We start from the raw sequence: 24,798 nt of genomic DNA on the forward strand, positions 1-24,798 counted from the left end.
ATGCAGTCAGAAAGTCCTTTCCTACATCCAGGGGCATTTTATTATTGTTGTGAAACATTATGAAATTCATGACACTGTGCTATTACAAAACTGTCCCCAGCCAAGTATTAGAAGGAAGAGAGAGAAATTAAAATTTATTGACCATCAAGAGATAGGTCTCTTTTAATATATTTTTTCATTTTCACATAAGCCTATGAATTAGGTATTTGTTTTCCTTTATTACAGATGAGGAAGCTGAGCCTTATGGAGATTATGTAAATTGCCCAAAGCTGCACAATTAAATGACAGCACAGAGAATAAAACAAACTTAGGTTTGTCTGCTTTCTGTGTTTTTTTTTTTTTTTGTATATTAAGGAGCCTTCCAACACATTGTATAGATCCAACTATATATTTTTTAAAATTTTATTTATTTATTTGAAAGAGAGAGAGAGAGAGAGCTAGTGAGAGAGAGAGAGCACATGGGGAGGGGTAACTGTAGAGGGAGAGGGAGAAGCAGCCTCCCACTCTGAGCAGGGAGCCTGACACGGGCTCTAAGATCATGACCTGAGCCGAAGGCAGACGCTCTACTGACTGAGCCACCCAGGCACCCCGTGACTGCATTTAGTCATGGTAAATCTCAGATGAAAACATCCTCTTTGATACCAGGAATTAAATAGATTAATGGGTTCTCAGAGCTTCCCTCCTTCACAGTGTGCAGCGAGTCTTTACCTGGCTTGATAGCTATGACTAATGTCTGTGCTCTGTCTGGGCCCAGCAATCCTTTATCTACCCAATCTGAAGTGATGTTCTTTAGCTCCTTCACATCACTTCTTAAGTCAAGGAGTCAGGCATTTATTTAGCGTTAAGAAAGAACTTTAAAAAAGAAAGAGCACATGAAAAGATGATCAGTATCTTTAGTCATCAGGGAAACACAAAGCCAAAACCACAATGTGGTATGATGTCACACCTACTGGGATGGCTTTGATCAAAAACACAGAAAATAGTGGTGCCTGGGTGGCTCAGTCAGTGAAGCATCTGCCTTCTGCTCAGGTCATGATCTCAGGGTCCTGGGATCGAGCCTTGCATCAGGCTCCCTGCTCAGTGGGGAGTCTGCTTCTTTTCTCCCTCTCTCTCAAAAAAATAAGTATAATCTTTTAAAAAAAAAAAAACCCACAGATGGGATGCGTAGGTGGCTCAGGGGTTAAGCGTCTGCCTTTGGCTCAGTGTGTGGTCCTAGAGTTCTGTGGGATCAAGTCCCATATTAGGCTCCCTGCATGGAGCCTGCTTCTCCCTCTGCCTATGTCTCTGCCTCTCTCTCTTTGTCTCTCATGAATAAATAAATAAAATATTTATATTTTATAATATTTATAAATATTATATTATAAATATAATATATATTTATAATATATATATTATATTAATATATATAATAATATAATAATATTAAATATAAATATTTATAATATATAAATATTTATAAAATATTTATTTTATTTATTTTATTTTATTTTTTATTATTCTCATGAATAAATAAATAAAATATTTATTTTATTTATTTTATTGAAAAACTCACAGAAAATAATAAGTATTAGCAAATATACAGAGAGATTAGAACATGCATACATGGCTGGTAGGAATGTGAAGTAGTGCATATACCTTGGAAAGTAGTCTGGGGGGGCTTTCCTCAAAACGCTAAACATAGAGTTACCATGGGACCCAGCAATTCCGCTCCTGGGTATGTACCCAAGAGAAATAAAAACATATATCCACACAAAACTTGAGGGTGAATATTCAAAGAAGTTGAATTCATAATAGCCAAAAAGTAAAAATCAACTAAATGTCCATCAATGGATAACATGAAATGTGGTCGATTCATACACTGGAATGTTTTTTTTTTTTTTTTTGGCAGTAAAAGAGAATGAAGTGCTGCTGCCTGGGTAGCCTTGGGTAGCCTTGGAAATCGTGGTGCTCAGTGAAACAAGTCAATCACAGAAGATAATATATTGCATTATTCCATTTACATGAAATGTTCAATATAGACAAATCTATAGAGACGGGATTAGATCAGTGGTTCCAAGAGTTGGAGGAGGGAGAAGTGACTGCTGAGGATAGAATATCTTTTTCAGGTGATGGAACATTTTAAAATTAGATGGTGGAGATGGTTGTACCTAAACATGCATGTACCTAAAACTATTGAATCATTTGAATGATTCAACTATTGAATCATCACTATTGAATCAAACAGGTGAATTGTATGGCATGTGAAATATAGATATATCTGTTATTAAACCAACAAAAATAAAAAAAGAACAGGAAAGAAGTAAGAAAGAAAAAAGTTCAAAGGATATTTCTACTTCCTGTACTTATAGGGCATGGATGGGGTCTGGTTCATTCAGGGAACTGGCCTACTAGCAGTTTTTCAAGGCCTCCAAGTTCCTCTTCAACACCATGCTTCTATGCATCCTTTTCTCCTTCCTGGAACGTTCTTCCCCTTCCTGGCTGCTTGGCAGACCATCCAGCCCACCATCAGGGCCCTGCCCCTCCACACCCACACTTCTCTGTGCTTTTCCTGGACCAACGTGGCATGTTGCCTCACTCTGTTCTCCACGTACCCAAAGACCGTGCTCCTTTTGGACCCGTCGCATGGCATCGTGGCTCTTGCCTATCTGTCTGTCTTCCTGATGATCCTGTGAGGCTCCTGGAGGGCTGAGACACTGTCCCATTTGTTTTTGAGTACCCAGCAGCTAGCACAAAGCCTGGCAAGACAGCAGGGACGAGGGAGATGTATTTGGAGTGGCACTGTGCATGCCTATACAAACACAAGCAGAATTTACTGAATTTTTCTTTAGCCAATTTCCTCCTTCCTGTTACATTTTGGACAAGCGATCAGATATACATGTTCCCATTATGGTTGAAAAAACAAACAAAGCAAAAACCAAGTTTGACATTTAGGCAACTGGAGACTTGGCCACCTGGGGCCAAGAAAGGCTGGCACATTCTGCAAGAAATTCAGAATGCCAAAAAGTCAAAGGCGATGACCATAAAAATAGCAACCTACGTAGTGAGATTGGTATATTGTGGCTGTGTACAATAAACAAAATAGATTTAACTTAATAATTAGCTAATTCTGAGAAAGCTTGGTCAGAATAGCAAATGATTTCAAGGAAGATAAATATCTGCTGCAAGGCAGCCAGATTAATTTGTTCACAATTTAGATGCATTCTATAAAAGTTCTTGAGAGTATTGATGGGAAATTCTGATTGCTAATTGATCAATGCTGGTCTTTCTCGATTACATCCGTATTACTGAGGAATTTTGGCTGCAAAGCCCAGAAAGTCACATGAGCTGCTTAAGCAACAAAGGAAATTCATTTATTAGGCATAGGGTCCTCTCTGAACCCATGGCCTGGAGGCTGCTGGTTTCGGGGTGGAAGGGAGCCAGGCCCTGGATCTTGATGGAACCTTCCAGGAAACCACTCTGAAGGACTTTGATTTTTCCTTCTCTCGGTTTTTGCGTCAGGCTTTCCACTGCTGCAGAAGGCCCACCTCTGTACCCCACTCGGGAGAGTTCAAAATGGTGCCCCCAACAGTTCCCATATTGGCCTTTGCTCCATCCAAAGACAAGCGTGAGGCTGAGGTGGAAAGCCTCACTTCCAAATTAGGTATATGTTAGACTTAATCTTGGTACATTTTGGGTTAGTGGGTCGGCAGGCTTTCAGGCCCTGAGAGCAGATGGGACTCAGGCATGAGCCCAGGATGCAGCAAGGGACTTTGAGCTTGAATAGGGAGACCAGGGTGCTAAAGGGTAGGAGGGAGGTCTTCTGGGAGAGTGACAACGCGCTGGCCCCCTCCCACTGGTAGAGCTGAGGCTGCGTCGGTCCCCACTGGGACTGGCTCAGATCCGGGGAGAGGCGGTGGCCAAGCTGGTTGCAGCTCGGGCAGCTGGTTACTTCTGTGGTTTCCGAGGTGGGTTATGGAGGAGGAAGAGAGGACGGGAGCACCTGCAGGGAGTTGGAGGGGGTGCTGGCCCCTCGGAGTGCAGGGAGCCCTCGGACCCGGCTCTGCAGCCCTGGGCTCTCCGGACAGCTCTTTGCTGGGCCGTCTCTGATCCGGAGGAGCTGCCACCTCCCAGCAGGCTTCCTCACCTGCCACAGGTGAGAAACACTAACACCTGTGAGACTCACCGTCCGCACCATCGAGTGCCTGGCTCAGAGCCGTCGGCACATGGTACATGCACCGGCGCTCACGCCCTGCCCTTTGGCTTCTTTGTGACGCCGATCAAACCATCCATCTCACGGTCACACTGAAGGGGAAAGAGCACCTTCCCTTCTCCCTTCACAGGGACGCTGGCAGGTCCGAGTGACAGCGGAGACGTTAGGGAGGCTGGGCCGTGACTGCCGGTGACCCTCCCCTCCGACCTCCTGTCTGCCTTTCCCAGTGTCCCTTGAAGTTGGGCTGTGGCTGGAGCCCAGCTGAGGGATGGGGGCATGAGCCCGGCATTCAGGAGCTCCCCCACTCCCGCCTCTTCCCAGCTGCTACGAGCTGGGGAGCCCCCGAGGAAGCGGGCTGCCCCACCTGCCTCGTGGGAAACCAACCGTTGTTGAGGGTTTGTTTGCTCCTGAAGCCAAGCTGGGACCATCGTCCCCTAGACAAGTCATCATCTACAATAAAAGGAAGACTTGGGAAAAGGCGAGGAAGTAGTAGCAGAAAAAGGAGCAGAGGAGAATTGGGGAGCGGCTTTTAGTATTTACACACACACACACACACACACACACACGCGCGCACGCGCGCGCAGCCTCCAGTTTCCCAAAAAGGAATCCTATAAGTGTCTAGAAGGGGATTCTAAGTCGTGCACAGGCCCAGGAGTGTGAACTTCTTGCCCGAGGACTGTGCACACTAACTTAGCTCGAAAATGAAAAACCCAGAACAAGCGGATCCTTCTCAAGACGCCAAAGTCTGTCATTTCCGAGGAGAGGTGCTGATCATTCTTAGGGAACGCCAAGAGAGGAAGAGGCAGGAGGAGGAGAGGAAGGAGAGGAAGGAGCAGGCCTGGGCTTCGGGCACCCTGAGACTCTCGGAGCAGGAGAGCGCTGGAGGTAATTTCGGAAGGAAGGTGGGGGGCCGAGCTTGAAGACTCAGCTCGCAGGGGTCCTGCTGGCAGAGCAAGGGTTTGGGAGACGGGGGACCCCCCCTTCCGCGGGCAGGACCCTGGGCACGTGGGGTGGTGCTTGTGGCCGTGCTGCACAGAGCTCCTCATCTCGAGTGCATCCTTCCATGAAGCAGCTCCCACCACCAACGGGGGGGGGGGGGCTGCTGCCCGGAGTCCCTGGGGGGCTCCCCAGCTAAGGGAAGCCTGCGGGAGAAGCTGGCTGTGAGCGTGAGGCTGCAGATAGCTCAGGGCGGCGACCGTCCGTCCGTGGAGACGGAGTGAGACCCAAGCCAAAGCCGGAGGCGGAGGGTTTGTGCAGCAGCTCTCCTTTACCCAGGCAGGACCCGCTGCGGAGATGATGCTCCCCCCAAACGACATCCGACATGGGCACCGGGGTCCGTTCCTCGGCTCCATCCCTGAAACGCAAACACGAAGCCCCTCAAAGTGCCCCTCCTGGAGCTTTAAGGCCAAAAGACAGGAAGCCCTGTTTTTATAAAGAAAACCACCAGGGCTCCTTTGCTCCCTAAGACTTTGGATTCAGCTTAGCTCCGTATAGATTTGAAATGAGCCCTTTCATTAAATAAAAGCAACACGGGGGGGAGAAAATAAGACGAAGACTGTAAACCCTTCATGGAACATGTCATTGATGTGACCTTGGAGGGCTGATGGTCCCTATCAAAAGGCTCGGTTTTCATTGTATGGCCAGCGTGGCATTCGGACAACACTAAAGTGGCTTCTTGCTTCCAGAACCGGTGGTTTGAGCGAGCGTGGCATATATAGAGGGTGTGCAGCGACCTGACTTACAGTGGATCTATTTCTACAATTTAATGTTCTAGGCTAGAGGGTTGTTTTATACTAGTTTTCACATTTTAAAATTAATACCTTATACGGTATAAGATAATCAGAGCATAGAAGGGCATAGCCTGAAAGGTAGAAGTCACTCTCCCCATCTCAAACACAGTTCTATTCCTGAGACAGTTTTCCTCACAGAGCTTCTCTTTAGGTATAAGTGTGTAAAAAAAAAAAAAAAAAAAAAAAAAAAAAAAAGATCGCAATCAGGATTATCCTGGGCCTATTCTTCAACAATCTGCCTTTTATATTTGAAAATAGACTTTCAATATGTAACGTGAAGATATACTTTAAAAAATTGCTATGTGGTCTTCCATCAGGTGAATACATGTGAATAATTTACTTAAATATATGGTTTTCAGAATTATCAGTTGCAGGGGCGCCTGGGTGGCTCAGTCGGTGTAGCGTGAGCCTTCGGCTCAGGTCATGATCTCGGGGTCCTGGGATGGAGCCCCACATCGGGCTCAACAGGCAGTCTGCTTCTCCTTCTCCCTCTGCCCCTACCGCTGCTTGTGCTCTTTCTCTCTCTCTCAAGTAAATAAATAAAATCTTAAAAAAAAGAAAAAGAATTTTTCAGTTGCAAATAGTGCTGCCAGAGACATCCAGGTTGACAGCTTCCCACACTTGTGGGGCTTCATCTGGGAGGAGAATTTCTAAGTCAAAGGGTATGTGCTGTAGAAACGCTTGGAGATTTTGCTGACTTAAACTTCTAAAATATAACACCAATCTGCGCTCCTGAAAGGGTATGTCAATGCAATTTATGTATTCATTCATGCATGCATGCACTCAGTTAATCGATTAATCAATCAGTCAGTCAACAAAGTACTTATTGGGTTGCCTTTTATGTGTCGGATGGTCTGTGGATACCGTGCTGAGGGAAACAGAGGTGACAGAGGTGTGATGCCGTGACACTGTAGAGGGGAGAGGGATGTGAATCCTCTAATTTACTTTTTTTTTTTTCTAATTTACTTTGGTAAATGTGACAAGAACAAACATGAGGGACCACAGAGTAGTTGGTAACATCTACGTTGGGGGTGACCACTCACGCTGCTTGCAGTAACGACCAAGACTATCTAACACACAATATTTTAAAAAATTGGAGTGGCCTGGGTGGCTCAGCGGTTTAGCGCCTCCTTCAACCCAGGGTGTGATCCTGGAGACCCGGGCTCAAGTCCTACGTTGGGCTCCCTGCATGGAGCCTGCTTCTCCCTCTGCCTGTGTCTCTGTCTTTCTGTCTCTGTCTCTCTGTGTCTCTCATGAGTAAATAAAATCTTAAAAAAATAAAAATTTATTTATTTACTCATGAGAGACACACACACACAGAGGCAGAGACACAGACAGAAGGAGAAGCAGGCTCCATGCAGGGAGCTCGATGTGGGACTCGATCCCAGGACCTGGGATCATGACCTGAGCCAAAGGCAGATGCTCAACCGCTGAGCCACCCAGGAGTCCCTAGCACACAATATTGAGATCTTTCAAAAGCTAACAAAGGAACTCTCTGTGTTCTGTTTTTCTCCCCCTCCCCGCCTTTTTTTTTTGCCTTGATTCATATTTATTCCCTTTGTTCTTTATCACCAAGCACCACTGAGCCTGTCACGTTTCTACTTTCCTTCTTCATTAAATAGGACCAACTGTTGATGACCTGTCTTCCCTTTTACTATAAATCATTGTGCCTTTATCTTTATATGATGTTTAGACTTTGGCTTTCCCCCCAAAAATATTATTATTTAAAGAATTATAATTGTAGTAAAATATACATAACATTAAATGTACCATCTTGAGCATTTTTAAGTGTACAGTTCAGTGGCGTTGGGTAGATTCACGTTGTTGTGCGACGTCTCCAGAATGCTTTATCTCCGGAAACTGAAACTCCATCTCCATCAAGCAACAATGCTGCATTTCCTCTCCTCCAGCCCCTGCAACTATTATTCTACTTCCTGCCTCTGTGAATTCCACTCCTCTACGTCCCTCATATAAGCGGTGTTTGTCTGTGTGGCTGGTGAATTTCACTTACCATGGTGTCTTCATCTATGATGTAGCAAGGGACGGGGTTTCCTTCTTTTTTTAAGATGGAAAAACATTCCATTCGTTGGATATACTGCATTTTCTAGTCATTGTCAGTGGATGCTTGGGTTGCTTCTACCTTTTGCTTATTGTGATAGTGCTGCTGTGAACCCAGGGGTGCAAATCTCTCTTGGACACCCTGTTTTCTGTTCTTTTGGGTGAATGCCCAGTAGTGGGCTTGCTGGATCATATGGAAGTTTTGTTTATCCTGCTGCACCATTTTACGTTCCCATGATAGTGAGTGAGAGTTCCAGTGTCCCACAGCCTCACCAATATTTGTTGTTTTGTGCTTTTCTTTGAGAGCAGCCTTCCTGATGGGTACGAGGTGGCTTCTCATTGTGGTTTTGATTTCCATTTCCCTAATGGTTGGGGATGCTCAGTATCTTTTCATGTGCTTGTTGGCCATCGGTATATCTTTGGAGAAAGGTCAACTCAAGACATTTATCCATTTTTAAGTTGGTTTGTTTGTTTTTATTCCTTTCTAAGATATGAATATGCAGAAGCAAGTAGATGAATTTTGAAAGATGCCATTGGAGCTTTTATTCTGAAATGATAGTCTCAACTCCAGGCCTTGGGCAATGTTCTCAAACTCAGAAGAGTCATTTCTCCTACTCAAAGTTCAAAGAATTCAACACCCACAGAGTTGTTTTCAGAGCATTGGCTGCAGGCCAAAAGGGCGAGCATTATGTCCCTCCAAGGGCTTTATGTTCCTGCCGGGTCTCCTCCTGGTTGGGAGGCTGGGGAGAGACCACTGGGCCCGTCTGCTTGGACTGGAGGGTAAGTGGTCCAGGAAAGGGATGCCTGATAAAGTGCTCCTGGGTTCCCCTGCCTCTGAGACCCTCCCTTACTACCTTGCTCCCCAGTGCTCCCTCCTGTCCTCCTCAAGGGTCCTTGAGAGCAATTTCTGCAAGGACTTCAAGGGTCCACCCAATGTGTCCCCAATCCTCACTGTTCCTGGCCACCTGTGTTGGGGAGCTGCTAGGGACTTGGGATCTGGAGGCCCTAGTTAGCCATTCGATGACCATCTTCCCTCGGTGGCAACCAGAGCAGCTGCGCTTCTCAGTTTTCATCCCTGATTCTCTGGTTGTGACCTAAGTCTGGAGAGGCACGGAGGTCTAGCTCATGACAAGAAAGAAGCCTTGACTGCACGCTGACCACGGGCTCTTGTGGAGGGGCTGGGAGTGGAGGCTGGGCCTCTGCTGGGGCGCGGGGACTCCCAGGAGGAAACAGGGTCCCCCCCCACTGTCTGTGCTGCCCCCCTACCTTCCCTTCTTTCCCTCTGTTCCTGCTGCCTCCCTCCTCTGTCCTCCTGGCCCTTACGTCCCTCAGGGTCTGAAGCCGGAGACATTCCCACGGCCAGCAGCCCTTTCCTCACTATGACTGGCCAGTGCTCACGGCATCACTTCAGGTTCCTGAGGTAGGCCAACAAGACTTCTGTTCTTTTTTTTTTTTTAAAGATTTTACTTATTTATTCATGAAAGACACAGAGAAAGGCAGAGACACAGGCAGAGGGAGAAGCAGGCTCCATGCAGGGAGCCCGATGTGGGACTCGATCCTGACCCCAGGATCCCGCCCTGAGCCAAAGGCAGATGCTCACCGCTGAGCCACCCAGGCGTCCCAAGGCTTCTGTTCTTAAGAGAGAGAGATTTTTCCAGAAAATGAGATTGGGAAGGAAGAGGGCACAAAGGGCTCCCACATAAGATTTCATTTGAAGGAACTGCTGCACTGGTTTAAAAGGAAGGAAGGAAGAGAAGAAAGGAAGGAAGGAAGGAAGGAAGGAGGAAGGAAGGAAGGAAGGAAGGAAAAGGAGGGGACAAAGATAGAGAGAGATGGAGAAGGAGGAGGAGGAGGAGGAGGACAGAGGAAGGGAAGGAGGAAGGGGAGGGGAGGGGAGGGGAGGAAGAGGAGGGAGGAAGTTAAGAGGGAAGGAGGGGGGAAGAGGAGGAGGGGGAAGGACCAGTGCAGAGCGATGTGTGAACACCATGACTGTCAGTGTTGGGGTCCAGCCAGGAGAGGGGTGACTTGGGACCGTGTCGCGGGGATTCTGGGTTTTGCTCCATCCTGGGAGCGCTGGTTTTTTCCTTCCAGAGGCTGGGACAGAGCACGTGTGCAAGGCTTCAAGGCTCTTAACCAGGATGTTCCTTCTCAGGAGGGGTGGCCTCTGCATGTTTAGGACGTCAAACCTTGGCTTCCGCACAATTTCTGTGCGTTGGGGCCTGGGGGCCACACCGGCCTCCCCAGCTCGGCCCCTGGTCCCCAGCCCAGCCAGTCCCTGGGCCGGGGAGCGCTGCCCCAACGCGGAGGGCCACAGTCGGGGGTCCCTCACCTCGCCCCCCCCCCCCCCCCGGGGCTTGCAGAAGAGGCAACAAGGCGCACGGAGGTTGTGCAGCTGGGGTGACTTCATGTCCCAGCTCACAGCCCCGCGGACGGGCGTGCGGCCCGAGGAGGCCGCAGCAGCCCCAGACCCTCCAAGGGGCAATTCTGCGCGCACCCCATGACTTCACACCCTTTTAGAGTTGGCAGTGACCCCGGTGGTTACAGTTTGGGGTGGAAATGGGAGGGGGGATTGGGAAAACAGTTCTCCTTTTGGTTTGAATTGATCTGTGTTCCCGCCCACTCGAAATTTTTTCAATAAGCATATTTCTTTTTTAATAGGAAACCGCACGTGGATGGAGTCTTAAACACGAGGCAGGTGTTATGGGGGATTACTGTCATCTAGAGCAGGAGCCTACAGTTCCAGAACCGTCATTGCGGCTGGAAGCCATCGGGGTGGAGCTCATCCACCAGGGAGCTGGTGCCCCCTTCCCGGCCGGGCCCCGGGCGGGCTGCTCGCCAGCAAAGCTTCCTCTCGGCCCGTCTCATATTTAAACTGTGTTTGTGAGACTTACAGTACTTCGCACACCTCATGCCCACCCTGTGACTTCGGGACCTGTGGATTATTTTTCTCATTTTACAGTTGAGGAAACTGAGACCCAAAGAGATTAAGTGACTTGCCGGCGCCAAGATATAAAACGAGTGCCAGAGGCAGGATTTGAGATAAAAATCCTGTGTGTTTCCTCCTATATCCGGACCTTACACACTCGTCTACCTGCTTCCACAAGAGCAGAGCTGCCTAGATGGGCTTTGTGTAGTAGCATCTGTACCAGGAGACGCGGTCTAAATATTTTGCATCTCTGACGATGTGTCTCCCACCCGCCTCTGCTCTGTTCCCGGGGGTTGGGGTGGGGTGGGGGTACTGAGGCCTGTGCACTCCTTCCACCACTATACTTTGCATCTGGAGGCTTCCTCCTCCTGAGACCATTTGCATGGAGGAGAGTTTTGAACTTTAAGATCCAAAGGAAAGAGTCTCAGAGATGGTGACATTCCAGGGCGGAGACAGGCGGGTGTTACGTGTAGGGACAGGGCCCAGAGCTTCGGTTACCCGGAGAGTCAGTCATATACCATCACATGGTGCTGTTGTTACAGGCATTCACTCAGCCAGTTAAAACATATTTATTTATTAAAAAAATGTTTTTTCAATTGGAGTTCAATTTGCCAACATTTAGCATAACACCCAGTGCTCATCCCGCCAAGTGCCCCCCTCAGTGCCCATCACCCAGTCACCCCCCCCCACCTCCCCTTCCACCACCCCTTGTTCGTTTCCCAGAGTTAGGAGTCTCTCATGTAAAACATATTTATTAATGGCCTGCCACGGGTTGATACCAAGATTCCATTTCACCTATGAATCGGTTAATTGGATAGCAGTTCACGTTCACAATACGTTGGTAGGGGTGGCTTTTCCACGGTGTACCTCGTGTTCTGGTGATGTCCTGATTGACCAGAGCTGTGCTGCTTTTCCGCAGGCCTGGTGAGGCGACGGGCCGTTCCAGTTTGCCTGGTGGTGTAGGGTTCCTCGAACGCCGGACTTTCCGTACAGTAGCTAGAAAGATCCGGGCAACTGAGGGTGTGCGGTCAGCCTGTGACAGAAGCACAGCTCGGGCCGAGAGGCCTCCTCACTCCTGAGACCGTCTTTTTCAGAGCCTCTAAGAATTAGCTGACTTTAAATGCCTTCTTTAAATGGATTGTGGGGGATCCCTGGGGGGTGCAGCGGTTTGGCGCCTGCCTTTGGCCCAGGGCGTGATCCTGGAGACCCGGGATCGAATCCCACGTCGGGCTCCCGGTGCATGGAGCCTGCTTCTCTCTCTGCCTATGTCTCTGCCTCTCTCTCTCTCTCTCTCTCTCTGTGTGACTCTCATAAATAAATAAAAATTAAAAAAAAATAAAAAATAAATGGATCGTGGTTGCTCTTTACTCTGGAATTATTTATGTGCGTGAGAAATGTTTCGAATTAAACAAAGAACCAACCAAAAATAGATCCCAAGATTGCTTGCCTATGAAGTTCAGATGGCAGTTTGAAACAAATGGTCCCTTCCAGCGGTTACGGATTGTACTGGGTAGAGCGGTGTTCCCCCTAAATTCATGTCTACTGGAAGCTGTGAGCGTGAGCTTCTTTGGAGATAGTCTCTGCAGATGTGACTGAGTGAAGATGAGGTTCTCCTGGAGGAGCGCGGGCTCTAAATCCAACGTGAGTGTGGTCCTTCCAAGACCAGGGCCATTCCAACGCCAACAGGAGGGAAAGCCACGCAGAGATGGAGACAGTTTGAAGTGACACCTGTACAGGGTCAAGGACTGCCAGGACCGCCAGCACCATCAGAAGCTGGAAGGGGCGAGAAAGGACCCTCCTCTAGAGCCTTCGGAGGGAGCGTGGCCCGGCGACACCTTGACTGCGGCTTCTCCCCTCCTGAGCTGTGACAGCATACATTCCTCTCGTTCTAAGTCACTCAGTGTGTGGTCATTTGTTACAGAGGCTCTGGGAAACTAACACGAATCAGGTCTTTTTTTTTTTTTTTTTAAAGTGAAAAATTGCTATGTGGGTAATTTGAAGAGGGACTGGTTGCTGTTCCTAATGAGAAAATGTTCCCCTTAGTGTTATGCTCATCACCCTCGCAGATGCTCCCAATGACCGTGGCGTGCATTTTGTGGTATTAATAGTTGTTTCCTTGTCTCTTCTTCTTAATTTTGGCCTCTTCAAAGCCTAACAATGGGTCCGATCAAGAATTTATTCTTTCTTTTGTTTTGCAAGATTCATGAGCATGTTGTTCTCACACATCTGGGTGGTGGGGCTGACACAAAAATTTATGCTTAATAATATTTCTTGGATAAATAAATGACCGTCAGATGCAGGCTTTTTTTTCTTTCTCTTGAGCAATCTATGATCATGGAAGCATTATTTTAATCTTATCTATGCCACAGAGGATAAATGACCTTATTTTAAGATAGATACTGACTTACTTTGGATACAGAAAATTGGAATTAGGATGCCAAGCTTTTTTTTTTTTTTTTAGATTTATTTATTCATGAGAGACACACAGAAGCAGAGACACAAGCAGAGGGAGAATCAGGCTCCCTGTGGGGAGCCTGATGTGGGACTCGATCCCAGGGCCCCAGGATCAGGTCCGGAGCTGAAGGCAGATGCTCGACCACGGAGCCACCCAGGTGCCCCTACTCAGCATCTTTCAATGGAGTCTATGCTTTCACCAGTGTCTTCCTGGTCTATCCTCATTCAATACAGTGGCTAGAAAGCTGAAATTCAGGGTAAAGGGAATTTTATTGTTTAGGAAAGAAAGGGAAGCAACACAGAATTGGTGGTAACTTTCTTAAAAAGAAAGGAAAGTCACTTTCTGCCTTTGACACCGAAATGGTTTTGTTACTTATTGCCCAGTAAAGAAACTTAAATTCTGTTTAAAAACAACAACCAACTAATCTCGTTTAATAATGTTCTTGGCGAGGGGTGGGGGGCAGGGACAGGAGTGGTTCCAGCCAGGAATCCTTACTTTCATATCTGTATATTGCTTGAATTTTCTAAAGCAAGTCTGTATTACTTTTGTGATCAGGAAAAGCAATAAAGAGAAATTATTTCCTTGAGGGTAAAAATGTTGGGAGGGAATGGGCCCTTTTAGAAAACAATTTCTGGGAAGCTTTATGAAATTTCAGGTGAGCTTTTGTTGCTAAGGAGTTGCTAAGGAACGTCAAGTTTCTAATAGAAATCTACCGAGCAGTGATCCATGGGTGGAAGCAAATGCCATACTCCTTTCATGGGCTGGAGAACATTCTTTCCTTCTGATTGGAAATGACCTGGGCAAAGTTCACGGTTACCGTACCAGGAGAGAAAGTCTACTTCGCCCTTTGGAAAGCCAGTGCGAGGAGTTAGTGCCAATGGAGTGGGAAATAAACCAGAACTCATCTGGGAACACTTGCCGCAGAGCTTGGCGCAAGGCAGACGCTCGCACATCTTCTATCTCACCCCTAAATGGAAAGCCCCTGGGGATGGGGGGTGGCTTCTGATAAAGATAGGAGGGGTGCGGATGCAGAAATGAGCCAAAATATTCATATTCAGCCAGCATAAGCTTTTTGTCATTAATCGGTTCAAAGCCAGGTTTAGCCTTGGAGCCCTGGATTCAGGAAATAGAGAATTACAGATATATTTTACAGGGGGTACATTTTAATCTCCGTCTCAACATAATAGGGTTGGAATAGGTTCATGACAGTTTAGGAATACTGATAAACGTACTAAATTAAAATGAGACATTTTTATGATTTCAGTCATTGATGGAGAAGGAGAAGGAAGTCGACTATTTTGAATTTGGGGAAATTTTTCTTCAATTTTTCCAAGGGTTTCAGCAACTGAGGTGGTGGCCAGTATCCGCATCAAAGCCCATCTGTTACTTCATGTTGTGGAGGGCCAGGCTTGCCTGACCGGGTTGAGCATCTGCCTCACAGAAGCCGTGAGGACTGGAAATGGTGTTGGGGAAGTGAGAGAGAGTCTCACTCAAGGGAACCCTGAAGAAAGCCGAGATTCAGGTGATGGGGTGGTCAAGTACTTAAACTCCACGCACAAATGTGGAGAGACAGTATTGAACTTGGGATAGTGACATCGAGGGTATAGGAGCTCAGCCTGAGATCAGGGTCATAAGAAGCAAGAAAGTAAGTCACAGTGAGTGTTAGGATCATCTTGGGATGCTCCCAGGTTTTCCTGTTTTTGGCTGGTGTCTATGTCCTGTGTGAGCTGAGCAGGCTTAACACGAAAATACAAGGAAGGTATAATTCTAGTCGTTCTTGACTGGGGCTCGGGCGCTGGCTTCATGAAAAGGCTCTATGTCTTACATTTGCAAGATTTTGTGCACATGTGTCCTCCTCCATTTTTGCCCTGTTCTGCTGTGGCTCCCACCTGTTGGCTGATGCCCCCAACGAAATCGCCAACTCCCTTGGCTGACGGTTTCCGTCATGGTAAGAGATGTACCAATGCCCAGGCTTCCATCTCCAGTGCTTCCAAAGCAGATGGTTCTTCATGTTCTTCTGATCTCTTATCTGCTTCTCCCCAAGCCAAAGTCTTCCTACAGCCCCATTACTGCGTGTTTGTTTCCTGATGCTGTTGTAATACATGGTCACAAACACAGACGTGTAAAGTTACACACACTCTTTATCTCGTAGCTCTGGAGGTCAGAAATCCAAAATGGGTCTCACCCACTAATATCGAGGTGTTGGCAGGGCTGTGTTCCTTCTGAAGGCTCCAGGGGACACCTGTCTTCTTCTCCAGCTCCCAGAGGCCCAGCCTCCTTGCCTTGTGTGTGGTCGTCTTCTGTCTCCAAAGCCAACAGGTCCTCTTCTGTCTCCAAAGCCAGCAGGTCCTCTTCTGTCTCCAAAGCCAGCAGGTCCTCTTCTGTCTTCAAAGCCAGCAATGTCCAATCACATATTGCTCACATGGCATCACTCTGGCCCTGAATCTCCTGCCTCCCTCTTTCACATTTAAGGTGATTATATTGGACAGCCTCAGAAAATCCAGGATAATCTTCCCATTCTGAGGTCAGCTGATGAGCAATCTGAATTCCCCTTTGCCATGTAATGTAACACAATCCCAAATGCCAAGGATAAGATGTGGACATCTCTGGGGATGGTTATTCTTCCCACCACAGTATATAAAAGTCTCCATGTGTAATTCCAGATGCAAACAATTCAAGTGGGAAGCACTACTGTCTACCCTAGAAATCTGGCCCCCTTTGGCCAGCCCATATTTCCCGTTACGCCCATAGCTATGCTTGTTATTATTACATAAAATGTACCCTTTCCTGGGACAGAGCTACTGTTCTGTGTGTCCAGCTCTCTCCTGTGATAGCATTTCCCTTCCAGCATGTGGTGGCCTTGAGTCTCCAGAGTTAGAAAAGTCAAGATCAAGAGCTAACAAACATGGACCCACAGACCCAGTCTCCTGTGAGAACCTGACCCAAGCCAGGCCATCCTACACACCTGCCTGGGGCTTCCCACACCGCACTTGAGGGAGTCTGTCTGTCTCTGCCGGTGGGGGACCTAAGATATGCATCGTGCTGGGTGCTGGCCACTGTGTTTCCAGCCTCGTGGGGAAAGCAGCCCTGGGTAAGAGGCTGAGCGGCAGGCAGGCTGCGATGACAGACACGCGGCTTCTGAGCCTAGGTTCCAGTGGCTTCAGCTGTGACCTGCCTTTCCCATGCTCTGGCTGGACAGCGTCTCCTCCGATGATGACTCTACCCATTCCCCCTTGCCCAAATTCTTCCTTTGGCCTAAGCTAGTAGGTGTGCGTAGCTAACAAGCACACTGATCTTCAGTAATATCACTTATATGTAGAAATAGAGACTAGGGGTTTTATCAAGACCGGTAGTTAATAAAAAAAGGTGTCTGCTAAAGGCAAGAGGAAAAAAAACTGCAGCAGAAAACTAAGGTATTTTGAGTGTGAAACAGAAAAGACTAAAGAAGACGTGAAGAACGGAAGCAGAGGGGCACCTGGGTGACTCAGTGGTTGAGTGTCTGCCTTTAGCTCGGGCCGTGATCCCAGTCCAGGGATTGCATCTGAAACTGGGGAGCCCTACATTGGGCTCCCTGCAGGGAGCCTGCTTCTCCCTCTGCCTGTGTCTTTGCCTCTCTCTCTGTGTCTTTCATGAATAAATAAATAAAATCTTAAAAAGAAGAAGAAGAAGAAGAAGAAGAAGAAGAAGAAGAAGAAGAAGAAGAAGAAGAAGAAGGAAAGCAGAGGCAGTGTGGACCTGGACAAGCGAGCCTGCCTTCCTCCAGAGAACCGGGCAGTGATGTCTCAGGGCATCAGCGTGTCCAAAATCCTCTGACAAAGATACTCCATTAATGTTGTTTTCCGCCTCCCTTTCTCTCCAAATTCCATTCCCTGACTTTCAGTTCATAAAGAACAATTCTAAACCTAGGCTAAAGCCACAGACCAGAGGGGAACTGGGCTATATCAGGTGGTGGTGACCTACAGGGCTGCCCTGAATGTGACTTCAGAAAACCCTCCTTCTGGGGCTCGTCTCCCAAGTTGAGAAAGGTTCTGTAAGATGAAGATGTTCCACGTGGGACATCGCACGTGAGGATCCAGCCCAGACGTGGTGGTACCTTTTTTTTTTTTTTTTTTTTTTTTACATTTTTTTTTTTTTTATTTATGACAGTCACAGAGAGAGGAGAGAGAGGCAGAGACACAGGCAGAGGGAGAAGCAGGCTCCATGCACCGGGAGCCCGACGTGGGATTCGATCCCGGGTCTCCAGGATCGCGCCCTGGGCCAAAGGCAGGCGCCAAACCGCTGCGCCACCCAGGGATCCCGACGTGGTGGTACCTTGATGGCCGTCTTCAGAATTGTAGAGATGGAAAGTTGCAAAGTGAGAGAAATTAAGCAGGTCATGGGACGGAGGGGTAGGGTGGGTGTTGGTTAGAAGGGGGCTTAGTGGAGCAAAAACAGAGCTTTTATGAAGGGGCTGGAAGGGGGGTGCAGGGCCAGGAGATCACAGGGAAGAATGGATTCAGACATCTTACCCCAGCCTGAGGCAGGGTGGGTATAGATGGGGCAGACGGTGAGCCATTCCAGGTTTTTTGCTCACACAGTCCTCTAGCTGGTGGTGTTCACTGGCCAAAAGTTTATGAATGTCTTTGACCCCTTGCCAAGTGGCCCACAGGTACTCCTAAACACAACGGAGTCTCCCCAGTGACTGGTCCATGTCTGACCTCACCGCAGCACCTCATGGCGGGGAAGGTATGGGCTAGTGAGGCAGGGCTCTGGGTAAAAGTGTGGCACAATCAGTCGGGTGATGAGCTGGCCGGGGGACAGAGCAGCAAATGATCAAGCTGAAAATTATTTGCAGGAAAGAAGTTTTGTAGAAAGCACATTGGTCCACACGGCCATTTGGTCGAGACAGCAGTTCTGTTGCTAGCGGAAGCCCGCGGTGTTTTGAGTGCTGGTGATCTTGTACACCACAAAGATGGTTTTGCAATAGTGTTTTGGTTAATTTTTTCCAGATTTCTTCCCTCATTCCATTTACCGAACATTTCAAGTTCACTTCCAGTGAATTCTTCTTGGTCAGATGAGCTGGAGCTGGAGAGCACACGTGATCTGGACCTTTTGCTCTAAGACGGGGTAGCATCTGAAACTGGGGAGAAGACAGATGCCAGAGCCTGGAAAAGAGGGCGGGAAGGGAATACTGGCTGGGGGAATGAGGCGCTGAGGGGCCTCCGAGACCGGACAGTAGAGATCGAGGGCCCTAGGGCCCAGGGCATCATGGGCCGGGACCGAAGGCTAAATGGTCAAGGTGGCATCTTTCCAAAATCGTGGCTTTGGGAGACGTTAGGTTCTCTGCCCCATGGGGAGCATCCCGGGGTCGGAGGATGGTGGAGGGGGCGCCTGAGCACTGCCTTTGGGAGAAAGGCAGGCGAGGCTGATGGAAATCAGAAGGTTGGAACCGGTGTTCCAGAAGGAACCGGCCAGTGGAGTTTCCTGTGGTGGGAAGGGTGAGGAGGGGAGGGGGCGCACCGTCCGCAGCCCCGGCCTCTCCTGCCCAGAGAAGCAGCTGGTCTCCGGTCAGCCGAACGCAGGGCCGCTCTCGAGGGCATCGGGCTGCGGGCTCCGCAGGCCAAGCGCCTGTCAGCGCACGGGGAGCGGCCTCCTTCAGATGTTTGCTAGCCCTTTGGTTTTATTTACTTTGATTTGATGAATTCCAAGCCAGCCCAGTCCTCCTGGCTTCCCCAGGGTTGTGTGATTCGTGCAAATGTATCGCGGCTTCTCTGCAGACAGTTCGGTGGCAAATAGCTCCCTGGCGGCGGCCTGAGGACCAGAGCTGGTGGGGGTAGGGGTGGGGTGGGGGTGGGGGTGGTGGAAGGCTAAGGGGGGCGCCCTGTACCCTCGGAGACGGATGTGCATAAGTCAAAGTTTTAGCAGAACTGAAGGCTACGTAATGAAGACAAGATTCTTCCTCCTACTGCAGGCCCTCAATTCTCCTTCCCAGGGGAAAACTCCTGTTATTTCCCAGGGGATGCACTCTTGCTTGTGTGCTCTTCCAGAAGCTTCCTGGCGTGTATTCATTTTTTGAACTAGCAATCAGCCCCTTTCAGACAATTGTTGTCCTCCTCCTGAAACCTGGCCACGGCACCGGGAGAGGGGCAGGGGTGTCGCCAGCAGAGGGTCGGGGGGTGTCCTCCCTGCAAGGACGAGGAAGGAGATGACCCAACGGGACGAGTCTAGGGGGTGACTCCCAGCAAGGGCAGCCACCCGAGCTAAGCCGGCGGGTTCCGTTCTGCTCTCTGAAGGCATCGGCATTTTCACTCGTTGCCAGTGGCTGCCTTTCTGGTCAAAGGTATCATCAGACTGCCAGCCAGGTCGGAGGAGCGCTGTGCTAGCAACGGTCAGATGCCACCACCGCATCTGAGCTGAGAAGCTTCCTCTCCTTCCCTGTCCCCGGGGAGGCCTGGCTCCTTGCGGCTCCTCCTGGCCTGCACGCGGGCCCATGGTAGCTGCCTGTCCCGTCCGTGGATTTATGGCCTGGAGGGAGAGAAAGCGTCTGTTGACAGTGCATGGTGTTCCCAAGCTTCATTATTTTTATGACAGCTATTCGTGTAAAGATTAAAATCCCAAGGAATTTTGAACACCCGCACCCCACCCCCCAAATCAGGCCCGACCGAATGCTAGAGTAGGCACTTGTTTGTTGATTTTCCTCTTAACTCTGTGCAAGTCAGCTATGAGTTATGTGTACTGAGGGAAACCCAGTTGATATATTTATACATGGTGGTGCCTAGAAAGCCACATCTCCACAGTATTTTATATATTTACAGAAAACAAACATATGGCTTGGCGGTGTGTTGAATGTAGATCCTATCTCTGTATTTCTACTTTATGTCTGTATCTCGAACCATAGATTATTAAAATTGAAATAAACGGGGGGGGGGGGGGAGATAATCCTTCAACTGGTAGACTCCAGGTCTCTGGTTCATTTTCAGGTGAGGGAAACAAAAATGTAGAGGCAGTGAATTTGCTGTAAAGTTGGTTTTTCTTGGTTCTCTTCCTCCATCCACCCTAGCAAGACCCATTCCCTGCCCTCTCTGTACCCCCAGAGATTAGCCCTGATAGCTGTGTCTTCTGGGGTCCCATCTGGTTGGCTTTGATCACTGGGGAGGCACTGGCATGAGATGAGCGGGCAGGAAGAGAGAGGAGCTGGGGTCCTTCTTGCCACCCACCCACCGTTTTGACATCTTGTCTCTGACTTTTCATGATGACACTCCCTTCTCTGGGGTTTCAGTTCTCACCTCTCTTCCTTATCCCCTTGATCCCCTTGGCCCTGGGGATGGAAACGCTGCCCATTGTGACAAGGCACTGGGTTCCCCACCATCCCTTGGGTGGTCCCCTAGCCCTCCCCTCACCTCTGGGCAAGGTAGGGATCTTTTCACTGGAGTCTCTTCATTTGAACTGTGTTTCCTGCCATCATCAGAAGGGAAGGTGTCCTGAAGAGTGATGAGTCCTTAAGTGATCTAGTGTCATTATCATCATCTGTCTTTTTATAGATGAGATATCCAGGTAACGGGAAGCAGGTGTCCTGAATTCTCAATGCTTTTTTTCTTACTTCTGCGTGTTGACTTACGGGCATCCATGCCATGAAGCACAGTGCTTGGTACACATTTGTGGAGTGAATTAATGAATGCATACACAATGTAATTAATATCTGCAGAAAAAGCGAGAAATTCTGAAAAATGAACCCGTGATGTTGTCTAATACTTGAGCAAAATGTATTCCTTTTGGTTTTCCTAAGATTGGAAAATAATGTTGATGAGCAAAAATGTTGACACAAAAATGTTTTTTGATGAGCAAAAAAGTGTTCTAAGGAAGCACAGAGGCCATACAAGGAGAAACACTGTAATATAACAGATATATGATCTCATTTGTGCTCCAAGCTGAGGAAGCATGGCCAGCAGATGACATGTATTACGTGAGGCAAATCAGAAATTGCTCTTCTGAGTAGGCCAACCACAAACCACAATGGGAGAGAGTCTGTGAAGGTCTTAGAAATCTTTTTGTTCTATTTCTTCATTTTACAGAAAGAGATACAGTCTAGAGGAGTTAAGTGAACAGGGAGGAGGGGTGATTAATGCCCCCCAAAGAGGTCCACATCTTAATCTCGGGAATCTGTAATGTCATCTTACCTGGCAAAAGGTAGTTTGCAGATAGGATTGAGTTAAGGATCTAGGGATGGTAATATTATCCCGGACTACCTGAGTGGCTCCACATCATCATGAAGTTCTTCTATAAGGGAAGCAGGAGATCAGAGCCAGGAGAAGGAGATGTGAGGATAGAGCACGAGGCTGGAGTGGCGTGAGGAAGGGCCATGAGTCTAGGAGATGGAAGAGGCAAGGAGATGGCTTCCACCTGGAAGCCTCCGGAAGGAATGTGCCTCTACTGAAACTTAATGAAACCTTGACTTTGGTCCTCCTGAACTGTGACATAGTACAATTGCATCGTTTTAAGCCACTAGGTTTGCGACAATTTGTTACAGCAGTGCCATGGTCAGAATCCTGTCTCCCCCAATTCATATGTTAATGAGTAAGACTCCAGTGCGACTGTATTTGGAGATGGAACTTTTAGAAAGTAATTTAGGTTAAATGAGGTCATAAAGGAGGGGCCTTGATCTGCTAGGATGTATCTTTATAACAAGAGACACAAGAGCACTCTTTCCTCGCTCCCTCCCTCTCCCCTCCATGCGCTTTCAGAGGAAAGACCATGTGAGGACAAAGTGGCTGTCTGCAGGTCTGGAAGAGGGCTCTTGCCAGAAACCAGTCTCTGTTGGATCTTGCTCTTGGGCTTCTAGCCTCCAGAACGATGAGAAACAATGTCTGTTGTTTAAGCTCCGCTGACCGGGGTGTGTTTATTTATCATGGTGGCCCTAGCAGACAAATGCAGTGATGTAGTATAGCTCAGAAAAGCCAGGGTCTTTCCTAAGCTTTATCACTCATGGGCTGTGGGATCATGGGCAATCACATACCACCTCTGAACCTCAGTTTCTCCACCTTTAAAATTGGTGCTAACAGTATGGGGCTTTGAATACTTCATCAGAAGGCACTAAGAGACTAGTGCAATAAGTAAATGTTCTTTAAAAATTGTACCGAATTGGGGTACCTGGGTGTCTCAGTTGGTTAAGCGTCTGCATTCGGCTCAGGTCATGATCTCAGGGTCCTGGGATGGAGCCCTGAGTTGGGCTCCCTGCTCAGCAAGGAGTCTGCTTCTCCCTCTCCCTCTGTCCCTGCTCATGTGTGCTCTCTCTTTTGCTCACTCTGTCTCTCGAATGAATAGATAAATGAAATTGTACAGAGTTACACAGTTGTAGAGTGTCATATTTTCATAATCTGGAGGCTTGGGTGGTGCGTTATCCTCAACTGCCCATCAGGGAACCTCCTAGCAGCTGGATACCTCATCCACTAAAAGACAGATGATGTTAGACCACATAGGGACCCATCGCTATCCAGACTGTGTATACGCAGCCCTGCTCCTCTGATATCCACACCAGGTGGGGACACTCAGGTCTCAGGTCCCCCAGGAAGAGCTTGGTGTCAGGGTCGCTGGAGGAGAGCATGAACCTTTATGACAAAGAAACCAGAGTTGCCACATCAAGGCTCTAGTTCATGGAAGTCATGCTTCATGGAAGTCCTTAAACAATGACTTGGGAATCCAGCTATTTGGAAGACAGATTTGGCTGACTAAAACAACTTGTCCAGTCAAAATGCTTTTGTTAGGAGACCATTAGCCATAAAGTCACAGCAGTTTCTCTTTGGGTATATTATGGGGTACCTAGAAAACTGGAGGGCACCAAAAATGATCCAAGTCCTACAGGAACTCCAAAGCAAATAATTATAGAGGTATAGATGACGAATAGAAGAAATTTCCAGGGATCAGAGGCAAAACCAAAACAAAATAAGCCTGACGCAATCACATCAAATTAACAGTTTATCTTTTTTGTTCAAAACATACACTGAAGTTGCACGACTTGATAATAAAAAGATAAACAATCCAACTTGAAAATGGACAGTGGATCTGAATAGACATTTCTCCAATGAAAATATACACATGGCCAGTAGCATGAGAAAAGATGTTCAGTATTATCAGGGGAGATAGCACTCCACACCCACTAGGATGGCTGTTATAGAAGAGACAGATATTACAAGAGTGGGTGAGAATGTGAGGAAATGGAGACATTCATATATCGCTGGTGGCAATGTAAAATGGTGCAGCTACTGGGGAAAACAGTTTTGCTATTCCTGAAAATGTTAAACGTAGAGTCACGGTATGAGTCCACTCGTAGGTCTATACCCAAGAGAAGGAAACACTGAAACACATATGTCCACACAAAATTTTGTAAATATGAATGTTCTCAGTAGCGTTATTCATAACAGCCAATAAGTGGAAACAACCCCAAATGTCCACAAACTGATGAATGGATAAACAGAATGTGGTATATCCATACATATTATTTGGTAATAAAGAAAAAGTACTGACACAGTACAGTTCATTTGTCTTGTTCATAATTACAAGACAAATGAACCTTGAAAACATGATGTTAAGTGAAAGGAGCCAGACACAAAAGACCACATGTTGTATGATCTCATTTATATGAAATATCCAGAAGAGGCAAACCGATTGAGGCAGAAAAGACATCGGTGGTTGCTTAAGAACTGGGTACTTGGTGGGATGGGTTATGGAGAGCAGCTGCTAATGGATATATGGCTTCTTTGGGGGAGGATGGAAATGTTATTAAAATTGGTTGTGGTAATGGTTGCACAGCTCTGTGAATACATGAAAAACTATTGAATTGTAGACTTCAGTAGTATACTTGTAATTGTGCAGCGTGTGATTTATAGCTGGATTAAATTGCCAAAAAGAAAGTGCACCATTGAGAACAGATTGGTGGTTGCCAGAGGTAGGGGTAAGAGTAGGCAGGAGGAGTGAAGGAGGTCAAAAGGTACAAGCTTCTAGTTGTAAAACAGATATGCCATGAGATGTAGTGTACAGCATGGTGACTATAGTTAATGATACTATATCATATTTTTGAAAGTTGCTCAAAGAGTAGATCTTAAAATTCCTCATCACAAGGAAAAAAATTTTTATGACTATGTAGAGTGATTGGATGTTAGCTAGACTAACTGTGGTGATCACTTTGCAGTATACACAAATATTGAATCACTATGTTATACACCCGAAATTAATGTTACATGCTAATTATACTCAATAACACATTTAAAAAACGTAATTAAAAAAGTGCACTATAAAGTGAGAAAAAATAGATAAAAGTGAGATAAGAAGTTTGCCTTGTCTAAAACTGGAGAGGAAATCATGTTTAGAATATGTAAGGACACCTGCACGATGTTTATAGCAACAG

Source organism: Nyctereutes procyonoides, unplaced genomic scaffold (genome assembly GCF_905146905.1).
Source record: "Nyctereutes procyonoides isolate TBG_1078 unplaced genomic scaffold, NYPRO_anot_genome, whole genome shotgun sequence".
NCBI classification, from domain to species: domain Eukaryota; kingdom Metazoa; phylum Chordata; class Mammalia; order Carnivora; family Canidae; genus Nyctereutes; species Nyctereutes procyonoides.